We start from the raw sequence: 9,830 nt of genomic DNA on the forward strand, positions 1-9,830 counted from the left end.
CTGATAGACCGAGCCGAGAGCAACACACCAGTTGAGCTAATTAGACTGAGTAAGAACATAAAGTCAAACTCATAAATTTACAATACATTTTCGTGTAGAGTGTTCATAAATCTTTCGTTATTAGGAGAGAGAATCTTATGAGCCTTGAGAGGAAGAGAGGAGCTGCTTCGACCACATATAAGCCCTCTGAACTCCGCTAAGAGTTGGGCTACGTGCTAGCATGTTAAGATGCTGGGCTTCGCTTATTAGCTTGTAGGAGTGAGGATGTTATTTGCTGAGGCAGTTTCATAAAACCAGTCGGAGTTATTATCCAATGTTTGACCCACCGTGGTACTGTGTATCATTGTGCTTTATGAAAAATAAATGAAAAGATGGCTATTTACAGTGCTAACGCTAATCGCGGGTAGCTTGCTATGCTAGCACAGGTAGCCTACAATGCTACTGTGTCATTAGACACAGAGAGAGATAAAATTTGATGGTAAGATGCAAGAACATTGTTCTTATGTACTGTTTTTGTGTACATAATGTGATTTATTTCATTGTGGTTATTCAAATACTCATGATGATTAAAAAGAGTGAATGGATAAAATGTATTCATGGTTAAAAAGGTTAAAAGACAAAGTGTTCTAGTTAAAAAAGATAAATATTGATTTAAAAGCTGGTTATTGATACAAATACTGCTTTAAAAGACTGTGAAGTCCATTTGTGTTAAGGATATAAGTTCTTAATGTATAATTGTGTTGAAGTAACACTAAGGTTTTGTACACTATCATTTACAATGATTTGGTTAAGAAAATGCAGAGAATCAGAGTAGAGTAGTGATGAATATAGTACTAATAGAAATTAGTTTCTGCACCATGTGTGTAGATTGGTTTTATATTTCTGCTGGATCAGGAATTGATCTACAGGAAGAATTCTGAGCCTTCCATGTTTCAGTGGCGACAGGAAAGGAGAACGGGATCAACTTCACAAGAACTGCAGACATCTTCCTACTTCTCTGATACAGATAAGCGCGCTCAATACGAACTAAAACCTACCCGGGTAGTAGAAGAGTAAATGAACAGACAACACATACACCACACAGAACAAAGCTTTTCTTCTGGCATCGAAGAAAAGGACACTTTTATTTTAACTTTTCTATTATATTTTTGTTTATCAAAGAGCTCTATTTTGTTGGTATTGTTTTAATTCTTTGTATTAAAAGAAATAATACTTGTTGAATGCAATAAATGATCATTGTTCAACTTCCACTCAGAGTCCAACTTTCTGAACCTAGAGAATGTGGTTTCTTCCTAACTTTGGGGTTAAAAGTGCTACATTACCTTTACAGCTGCCGGCAACGCCCCCCCCCCCCCCCCCCCCCCTCACCATAAAGACCATAACCAGTTTATCCAATACTCACTTTATTTGAAGCAAATTTTCATCAATAAAATTAACAACTTCTGAAATTTTAAGTTCAAATTAAGAACTTACTGAAAACAGTATGTTTTTCAAAAATATATATGAACAAAGACTGTCCCTTTTGACTTTGCCAAAACACTTTTTGAAAATGAATAAAAATTATTTTTTAGCTAACATAAAATACATACTTTTTGAAAAAATAAAACAAAGACAGTCCTTGACTTCACAAAAATAAATTTTCTTTAAATAAAATAACAGTCCCTTGATCCTGATATATTGAACAGCTTATATTGTAAATGCAAAATTTGCCATTTATAATCAACATTGTTTACACTGTTTTTTAATCGTGCTATTATTAAACCTTTCCAAGAGAATCAAACATTTTATAAACACAGAAACTGTTATTTACAGCATTAGAGCAGCAAAGTGTGGTTATAGAAAAGAGCAACAGCTTATAACACCAAATGTAACCTCTATTGTCTGCATTTGTTTCTTTGTTTTATTTTTATTCTGTAATGGCTAGAAGTGAAACAGTGGAGTGGTGCCATTGAACCAGTGGTTGTAGCTCATTAACAGAAGTTTTTCAAACGTCTTATCAGAAAGTCTATTTCTCCTAGGCGTGAGCAGCAAACCTCCAAGACTGAAAAGCCGCTCCACAGGAGCACTTGATGGGGTTGGAGTGTTATACTTCAAGAAAATATTCTTTCTGTTTGAAAACTGATGCAGAATGTGAAGGTCATATGCTGAGCTCAGGTAGTCCATGACTTCCTTTTCTGCAGAGTAGGTGTCATCCTCTGGCTCCACCTCAAAGGAGAAAAACTCCATCTCACCTTGGCTGGCAGATGTGGAGGCCACACCTGGAGGACTCTGTGCAGCAGGAGCAGTTGGTAGAAGTTCTTTTACTAGATCCTTCCTACCTGCAGCTCTAAGCCATCCAAGTTTAAATTCTGGACAACTGGCAGCTGTGAGAAGATCATCTTTGTCATCCAGCACAGCAGCAAAACCAATATGGATAGCCTGAAAAATATAATAGATTCTGTATGTTTATGGCTATAAGGCCAAGAAGTAATTTCAATGTATTACTTGTACTGTGGGATCAGTATCATGGATCAAAATCTGTTTTAGGTGACTTATTAAAACTTGTATTAATTTTATCTTCTTATCCCAGAATTGCAATGACACTGAATATTCTGTTCCATATTCATTAGCAGTGTAAGATGGAACATGCCTTCACTGTGGCATCTGGAAGGCCTGCAGTCATCCTGGAGAGGACATCTTTACCTGCCAGGGTCCTCTGCATCAGGACTTCAAGTGTGGCCAGTAAAGTCCCACATGGGCAGTCACCTTGCAGAATGTCTAGGGCTGCAGTCATAGGCTTCATGACAGAGCAGTATTCATGGAGGAACTGCTACTCTTTGTCTTTGAAACACTTAACTCCCAGCTTGGTGCACAGCATGTTCAGCTCACTCATGGGCATTTCTATGATTCTATTCACAGCATCAGAAAATGAATTCCACCTTGTGGATGTTGGTAGCAGCAGCTTTCTTTCACTGACTTCCTCCACTGCTTCTGATGCAAGGTTAGATCTCCTTGATTTGGTCCAGAGAGCTGTGCATGTTGCTGCTCCTGAACACAGCCTTGTTCTCTGCATTGCTTGTTAAATATTTCTCCACATCATTGGTGGAAATGATGTTTATGGTGTGTGAAGCACATCTGCGGTGGGGTGGGAGACACAGCTGGCCGTCACTTTGGTTCTCAGCTGAGAGGATTTCTGACACATCCCAGAAAATGACAGCATCGTCTGTGGAAGTGGACTCTTCCTCTCCGTCTCCTCCTCATCATCATCATCAGACTCTTCAGCTGGCCGATAAACTTGAAACGCTTTAACAAAGTTGGATCCGTTATCGGTCACTGTTGCAGCTACTTTGTTGAGTAATCCATAAGAAGAGTGGATGTTTTCCATTTCTGCACCGATCACATCATACGTGTGTCTACCGTGAATTCTCCGACATGCTGATGCAGCCTTGTTGCGCTCCGATGTGGATTTACTGATCCAGTGGAGCGTTAGGCCCAGATAGCTTCTGTTGTTAGCAGACCAGATATCAGCAGCAGTGGAAACAAAGTGGACATCTTTCAGCGCAGCTTTTAGACTTCTCTCCATCTCTGCATTCTCCTTCTCCAGGTCAGATGAAAAGGATGTTGTGTGGGGCAGCTCGGCACTGATAGTGGTAGGAATCTGGTTTATGACGGCACCAAACGAGGGCCAATCAACAGTGTTTAAGGGCAGCATTTCTTCAACAACATATCGCCCAACCAACTTCTTCAGCTCTCCACCACTTACTGCTTTGGCAGCGAAGTGCAGCTTTTGTTGTTTGGCTGGCAGGGGCCCTCCTGCAGTCACGGCTCTTTGCTTGGAACCACCTGCAGTCAAAGCCGCTTAGTTTGACTGCGCTGTGCTGTGAGGTCAAAGGTTACTCCAGGTTTGACGTCGTGTTTTTGAAGCTGGATAACACTTTGTCACCAGCACAGAGAGTACAACCAACCTTGATATTATCATCTTTAGATGACACAAACTCAAAGTAAGGACTATATTTCCAGCTGGAAAACGCACACCTTTCCTCTCCCTGCATTGTTATTGACGTGTGTGTCACCGGTTGCGTCTTTCCTCGTGTGGTGGAGGTGACGCAACGTCACTCTCAGAGAAGCAAACCATTTTCCCCCAAAGTAAAATCACCAAAAAAGTAACGTAGAGTGGATTGGATAAGGAATTTTAATCCTGCAGACGCCCCAAATTCATGGAAGCTGCTTAACAACAAAGTTTACTTTGACGGAGAAAACAAGGAAATGGACACAAGCGTTTATTCATTTCAGGAACTGATTTCCTGTTAATCATCTGGCGGTTAACGAGCACCGAGTCTGTGACGTCACCGCAGCACGCAGGGTTTCTAGATGCGGAGCAACAGACGGCGGAGCCAGTTCACATCACTTGGCTAAAGTTAGAAAGATATTCACAGATTGGGCTTTTCCGGGTCAACAACTCATCGGAGGATCATTTCTTCTACAAAGCGACACCTCTCTGCAACCACAGCAAGGCAGACAGTGAGCTACAATCGTAGTTTCCTCAAAACGAGTCTCCCACCGCGCTGGGAGAATTACATTGGACTCTATGCAGAGCTCGCTGCTCCGCAGATGCTTAGGGACCGTCTGCAAATTGAAGCACCAGAAGAATAATGATGGAGAAATATTCAGCAGACTGATACAGATGAATAAAGCTAGAAAGTCAGATGAAGGAGAAAGGCAATCGTTTAATACAAAACACGAGACACTAGCCTTAACCAGCATAGCAGTCATTTTAACACGTGGGGAAACAAAACATTAAAAGAGGCCAAAACATTCAATTTTAGCACATTTATAAATGTTTCATACATAAAATTTAACCAGAAAATCACAATTCTCCATGTGGTCAGCTGTCTTTAGTTTGAATCTAGAATCCTAAAATGCTCTAAACTGAATAGTGGAATGAAGTGAAAAAAGCCGAGCTAAAAAACGAGCCGGTGGAACGAAGCACATCTAGCATAAAAATCTGAGTAAAATCTAAATGACTGAGTGATTTAACAAGGACTCATCCAGGAGGTCCCAGAGGAACCAGAACAACATCTGAAGCTCTGCAGGACTCACTGCCTCAGTTAAGGTCAGAGGTCAGGATTCAACAATTAGAGAGAAACTGGGAAAAATGGCCTCCATGGGAGAGGTCCAAGACCAGAACCACTGCTGACCCAGAAGAACCCAAAGACCCGTCTCACATTTACCAAAAACATCTTGATGATCATCAAGACTTTTGGGGAAATATTCTGTGGACTGATGAGACATTTTCAGTTTTATTAGATAAAGTTATTGAGTGTGAAAAAGTTTCCACTAATGAGCCTGGATGTGCTGCTTTGTGTTGATCTGCCAAATAAAATCCCAATAAAATCAGCAGTTTGTGGTGGTCAGCTGATAAAATGAGACAAAGTTTAATGGGGTGTGAATACTTTAGCAGGGGCCTGTATTGTAACTAAGTTTGCTAGCAGGACTCTGCAGCAGGTGATGGATGTTGAGCAGCTGATGTGTGGATGAAAAGCCAGAGAAAATGAATGTGCTCAGCTTTGATGGTGTGTAAACTTTCCTAGCAGCAGAAGCAGTTGAAGGTTTTCTCTGAGCAGTGAGCAGACTGCAGAGTTGGACTGAAGGGAGACTCTGAAGTCTGAAGGTAGAACCGTTAGAAATAAGACGCTGCATTTTAGGAAGAGAAGAGCTGCAGTTCTAACAGCCCTGATGTTAGATAAAACTCCATCTTTAATCCAGCAAATAGAAATCTCTGCTTCTGGGAGTCAGAGGAAGCTGAAAGCTGGGAGCTTCTAGAATGGGGAGCAAAGCAACATGGAGGCTCTCAGAAATGTTTCCATCCTTCAGCTTTTCTAGCCCAGTTCCAGCAGCTCAACATGAAGCCAGATGGAGATTTGGCCAAAGAGCCGACCGCTTGTCATTGTTCATCATTTAGAAATCAGACTGTGAGGACATCACAGAGCTGCAGTCATCACACGACACCAGAACCCAGCAGAACCCAGAGAAGAAGCAGCAGCCGTGGTTCTGTTATGGATCAAGGTACCGTGGTCCATGAAAGGCTCATTAAAACAGAACCTTAGAAACTAGAGAATGGGCTTTTACTGCAGAAAAGTTTACAGTCCTAACAGAGTTTCATTTAAAGACGTTTTGGTTCCAGGCGGTTCTGTAGGAGTCGGACCCTGGAGCGGGCTCAGGAACCCGACTGCAGGTTGAGGTTGTTCAGTAGAATCCAGTTTCTACCAGTGAGTTCTGTGGTGCTGCTCGGTTGGCCTTTAACTTTTTAATCTCTAAACCTTAACAAGGATCAGATCTGCGGTGAGTCTGGACTGAGATCTTGGAGAACGGTGGAAATGCTGCGGTGAAACCAGAACTTTGGCTGTTTTTTGGACCCAGGGAGAATATTTGCTCAGCGCTGAACTTCCACTACATGCAGGAATTTGCTGAGACGTTTGGTCGCTCAGTGCTGCTGCAGGTTGAGATCTAGAGGGCTGTGGGCCACCATGAGGGCATTTATGGCCAGGGAGAAAACACACAGCACGCTGCTGTTGGCATGAAAGGAGGGAAAACAGGAAGGAGGCACCGTTCTGGACCCGCTCAGTTCCCACAACAGTTCTGGTTCTGTTTGCTTCACTGTTAACCGTCATCTCAACATATTATTGTCCTTTTCCATCATTAACTTGGTTCTAAAAAGTGTTGCTTTAGTGAACATAGTTCTGTGATGTAGAACATGAAGCTGTTACTGATTAGAGAAAAGAAACGCTTTAACCCAGAGATGGAAATCTGATCAATAAATCAACATCAATAAATCAATATCAATAAATCAATATAAAATGAACAACAAGTTAAAGAAAGCAACATATTCCTCCTAGAATCATCCCTGCTGTGTTTTTCTCTGCAATGAAACGTTTGTCAGGAATAAATCTGTAATTTTCTCCAATCTGGAGGCAGAGGCTCTGTTTAAAGGAAGTAAATATCTGTTCTGTAGCTGTTTTACCTCCACATGTCCATTAGAAGATTTGCTGCTTCTACCTGGAAAATAGACGTCTATTCTGAGCCTGTTTTTCTATCCAGCTCTGTGGACCAGAACCCAGCCGCTGTAGAACCTGTGATCAATAACTAAGATTCATATTTTCATCTCTAAATCTCAGTTTATTATTATGTTCCATATTTCCACTGATGGCGTTATTACTGCTGTGTTACTAGTCTGTTAGATGGAGTCATTAAGGTGGTTCAGCTCACTGGCTGATAACAGCCTGACTGACTTTAAAACAAATAGCAGCTGGTTCTAAAACCTGCAGAGGTTCTATGAGATCGGTTCTGGTTCTATATGGATCTCCTCAGGAGAACCTTGACTGCTGATTTTATAATAAATATGTTAGCTAAAGGTTAGCGGGCAGCTGCCATGTGGAATAAAAAGACAAAGATGCAGGAAGGTTTGGTTTAATATGTGTGTTAATCAGCTGATAGGACCATTTGGACCAGAACTTTTAGCTTTCAGAACCAGAACAAAGCAAATGAAAGCACTAAACCCTGTTGATAATGATGGAAATATGTTGCAGTTGTTTATTGTCCTAAAACCTTAATACCATCCGACCAGAACCATGTATTGATTTGGCTAAAGGAGCAGAACCTGGCTGGCTGGTTCTGGTCCAGTTCTAGACATTAAATAATGATCCTTGTCTGAGGAATGTGGAAACCATCTCCTGCTGCCTTTGGTTTGTTTCCCCAGAACCTTTGAACAACTTTAAAATATTCTTTATGAAGTTAAATGTTTAACTTTATTTTCCATGAACTTTTAAACACAAATATCATCTTTAGCTTTGAACGGATCCAGAACCGATCAGAATAAAAGCAGATTCAGAACCATGAGCTCAGCTTTTAGCTACTTTGTAGACATGATTCTGGGAGGAAGATTTTTTAATAAAGTCAGTTTTTTCCAGTGTTGCTGCTCATGTGCATTTAAGAAGCTAAATGAGAGACGAGGGGAACCGGTTCTGCTGCTCAGACGGACTCTGGACTCCCCAGCAGAAGAGAAAACAGAGCAATAGTTAGAAAAGCAGTTCTCACTAACTTTCCAGCTGCAGACCTTGCAGAGGGAAAAAGTCCAAATGGTGGAGTGATGAAAAAAGAGGCAAAGCAGCGACTTGTTCCATCCTCTGATGATTAGAAATGAAAGCAGGAAAATCTGCAAAGTGCTTCTTTAGGATCCTGTTCTACGGCTGCAGCTTCTATCTGCTAAATATCTGACAGTTTGGCTTCTAAAGCTTTTGTAGACGAGGTCTAAAGGAAACTTTCTCACTTCTGTGGCTTTATTTCCTGGTTGAACTTTGCTGGTTTTAGGCAGGTTTCTTTCCTCCAACACTTGATGCTCAGACCAGAAGGTTAGCTCTGGTTGCTCAGAGCTCGCTGAGGATCAAGGACGTTTGAAGATGAAGACGTGACTTTATTGACATGTTGATGGAAATAAATGACTATTCTGAATTAACAAGGAGGAGATGGGTGGTCTTCATTAATCAGCATTTATTGTATCCTTGCAGGGAGAACAGAACCAGTCTGTGGAAGATGTTCAATCTGCTCTAACTAGACAGAGAAATGTTCTTTTCTAGATCTGGCTCACTAGAGGCAGCCTTCAAGAGCGACTCCCCGACGCCTGCAGCTTTCCTTTCTGCCTACCGCTATCTGTGCTCCTCAACCTTGGCTCTCTCTCTGAGACTAAACACAATCAGGCCTTCAACCGCGCAACATAGATTGAATCCTTTTGTCAGGCTGTTGGCATTTAGAAAGCAAGGATAGGAGAGAAACTTTCCTCAACATAACAGTTTGAACTTTTCTATCTGAGCAACAGATGATTGATTTGCTCGTTTAAATAGTGACAGTGATGGTGGAGAAGATCCTCCAGGCTGGGCTCTGTGAGGTCAAAGGTCAGGTAGGTTACAGCAGGGAAATCATGATCCCCAAGTTGCTGAATATTTGCAGCTTTTCCATCTTTTTCTGACTGCGTTCAGTTCAGATGATCTTTTAGTTCCTTCCTGCAGAGATCTGAACTTTCCACCATGATTCCTGTCTGATTCCAGCAGAGCAGCAACACAGATGATGGTTTAAAGACAAACTGAAGCAGATGCAGACAGGAAGGATTGATGGCTGCAGTTAGTTGGTGTGGACAGCAGGTGGCGCTGCTGCATGGCACACAGAGGGAGAGCAGCAGCTTCCTGCAGGGACACATGAAGAGCAGCATGAAGCTGAGCTGGGAGACATGAAGCTTTAACATCTGCTGAACTCTTCAGCTCCTCTTTCCCTCAGATCTGCCCTGAAGCAGCTTTAAGGTGGAAAACTGCTGCAGCTGGAGGAGATTCAGCAAAACCAACATGTTGCTTTGCTTTCTGTCCCAGAAGCTCCAGAGGAGGCTTGGCAGCATGAAGGTGGATGGAAGAAGAAGTGACAGCAGTCACCTCCACACAGGCTCTGCTTCCTTGCCTGAACATCTCCAAGCAACACGTTTCCTCAGCTGTGCTGTTAGGATGCTGCTCTGAAACATCTCAGGAGGACAGGACACTTGGAGACACTTTGGAGAGGAGATCTCCTGGAATCAGACTCACCTAAAGCTGCTGAGAGCCTCAACATCTCCAGATCCTCAGCAGACTGATCTGAGCTGCTTCTCAGTCTGCTGACCAGAACTTTACTGGACCTGGAGCTCTGACTGGGATCTTCTTCCAGTTTGGGTTTCAATAAAAACATCATGAGAAGATTCCCAGTCAGAGATGAAATCAATCTTTTCTTTGACTCCAAGCTGGGAGAAAGTGAAGCTGACTGTGTGAACATTTGCT

The 9,830-nt window shown here is 42.1% G+C and overlaps 1 long non-coding RNA gene across 1 annotated transcript; it reads left to right on the forward strand.

Moving 5' to 3' along the window:
* On the forward strand, positions 1-1,244 carry LOC118559091. Its single transcript, XR_004928633.1, has 2 exons — positions 1-49; positions 125-1,244. It is a non-coding gene; the product is annotated as an uncharacterized LOC118559091 (long non-coding RNA).
* The last annotated feature ends 8,586 nt before the right edge of the window (positions 1,245-9,830 follow it).

The sequence above is a fragment of the Fundulus heteroclitus genome, unplaced genomic scaffold (assembly GCF_011125445.2).
Source record: "Fundulus heteroclitus isolate FHET01 unplaced genomic scaffold, MU-UCD_Fhet_4.1 scaffold_219, whole genome shotgun sequence".
Classification (NCBI taxonomy): Eukaryota; Metazoa; Chordata; class Actinopteri; order Cyprinodontiformes; family Fundulidae; genus Fundulus; species Fundulus heteroclitus.